Source organism: Salvelinus namaycush, chromosome 40, assembly GCF_016432855.1.
Source record: "Salvelinus namaycush isolate Seneca chromosome 40, SaNama_1.0, whole genome shotgun sequence".
Lineage (NCBI taxonomy): Eukaryota > Metazoa > Chordata > Actinopteri > Salmoniformes > Salmonidae > Salvelinus > Salvelinus namaycush.
Window position 1 is genome coordinate 5,898,590 of NC_052346.1, and position 2,497 is coordinate 5,901,086.

A 2,497-nucleotide genomic window follows, 5' to 3' on the forward strand; every position below is an offset into this window, starting at 1 on the left:
ATATGCAAGTTTTTTGCAGTAACCGGCTCTTGTCTAGTAGACAAGAAGTAGTAGAGTCGGCTGTTAGGAGCGCAGCCACAGAGAAAGTCTGTTTCTGTTTCTGTTGATTCCACTCATATTGAAATGATTGTGTTCTTTTCTGTCCCTTCCTTTGATGTAAGTCCCTAAGCTTAGGTATTGGTCTTCCATCCCGTATCACCTGCTGTTTCGCTAGAAAGTCCAACTTTGAATACTAGCCATCCTGATCAGCTTACTTTATCTAGCTGTAAAACGAACGGAACTGGCAGATGACGTGTGACGTCCATAGGCGGGAGCTGGCTGTCCTCCTGCCTATCCCATAAAAAATGTTCACACCATTATGCATGGGCATGTATTATTTGAGTGCATGGAAAATGAATGGGACATATTGACACTTGAAAGGCAGTGAAGCTCTCTGCCTGCCTTTTGGCGTCCATTAGCTGGCAGTATAAGGTAGAAACATGCATGCACAAGTCATGTCAATGACTGTTTGGAGTTTGAGAGGCAGGAGAAAGGCACAGGGCGAGGCTGCCTTTCCCCTGGCCTCCTTGTGCATTTTCTACCAGATCACTGCAAATTTGGAAAGTGCGAGTTCAGAAATAGATTTTTATCGTGCAGAAAAAACATGAGGATGACAAAATTATTATTGATCAAGTGTATATTTATTTTCCATTGCAGTTCTTTTTTCATTCATTGTGCCTACCCTGACCGCACGTCACTGGCTGAAAATACATGAACTCTCTGTTTGTTGTTGTAATGGGCTTTCTTGGCTCTATGTCTCTTTGTCTGTGAGCTTGGCTCAGACCTTGTCTTTCTGTCTGTGTGTCTGTGAGCTTGGCTCAGACCTTGTCTTTCTGTCTGTGTGTCTGTGAGCTTGGCTCAGACCTTGTCTTTCTGTCTGTGTGTCTGTGAGCTTGGCTCAGACCTTGTCTTTCTGTCTGTGTGTCTGTGAGCTTGGCTCAGACCTTGTCTTTCTGTCTGTGTGTCTGTGAGCTTGGCTCAGACCTTGTCTTTCTGTCTGTGTGTCTGTGAGCTTGGCTCAGACCTTGTCTTTCTGTCTGTGTGTCTGTGAGCTTGGCTTATACCTTGGCTTTCTGTCTGTGTGTCTGTGAGCTTGGCTCATACCTTGTCTTTCTGTCTGTGTGTCTGTGAGCTTGGCTCATACCTTGGCTTTCTGTCTTTTTGGGGTGTAAGGGCTACCTGTTGTAGTAATGGACTTTGGCTGTCTGTCTTTGTGTTGTCTGTTATAATAATGTCTGTCCGTCTCTGGGACTCTGTGTAGGCGCTACCTGTCAGGAAGATGTGAATGAGTGTGAGAGGACGCCTTGCATGCCTGGAGTCCAGTGTTTCAACATCTTCGGCTCCTACAGGTGTGGAGGCTGCCCCCACGGCATGCTGAGAGATGGGACCACCTGCACAGGTAGGCATGGTCAATCAATCAAATGTATTTATCAACACTTTTTACATCAAAAGGTAGGCATGGTCAGTCAATCAAATGTATTTCAAATGTACAATTCTTCCTTTGGCCGCCTCTCCTTCCAGTTCTCTGCTGCCAATGACTGGAACAAACTGCAAAAATCACTAAAGCTAGAGACTCTCACCTCCCTCACTAGCTTTAAGCAAAAGCTGTCAGAGCAACTCACAGATCACTGCACCTATACATAGCCCATCTGTAAATAACCCATCCAATCTACCTCATCCCCATACTGTTTTTATTTATTTATCTTGCTCCTTTGCACCCCAGTATCTCTACTTGCACATTCATCTTCTGCACATTCTACCATTCCAGTGTTTAATTGCTATATTGTAATTACTTCGCCACCATGGCCTATTTATTACCTTACCTCCCTTATCCTACCTCATTTGCACATGCTGTATATAGACATTTCTACTGTATTATTGATTGTATGTTTGTTTATTCCATGTGTAACCCTGTGTTGTTGTATGTGTGGAACTGCTTTATCTTGGCCAGGTTGCAGTTGCAAATGAGAACTTGTTCTCAACTAGCCTACCTGGTTAAATAAAGGTCAAATAAAAAAATGGCTTGATCCTTCTCTCCTCTCTCCCCATAAATTATTTCTTTGCGTGTTTTCTTTTCTTCATTTTTTGAGGTTTTACAGGGGGGTGTTGAGCTGAGTTAATTGGTGAAGCACTTCCCCTCTGAGGGAGAGCAGAGCAGAGTGTATCCTGCCACCTGGCCCCAGACTCAGAGTGCTGCCGCAGCACCTCAGGTGTGCCTCTCTCTGTTGACAGCTAACTGACAAAGGCCATTAGAGGTGAAGTGTGGGAACCTGGAAGGGTGCAGAGGAGGGAGCAGAGAGTAGGGCTGGGAGGAAGGAGCATGGCTGAATACAGTGATGAGGTAAGGGGCCTGGCTAGCAGCAGGGAGATGGAAGAGGAGCATGACCTGGTGGAATACAGAGTGATCTATCGCCTGGGCCACAGAGCTGAGGTGAGGCAAGGTGATGTAAGGTGAGGT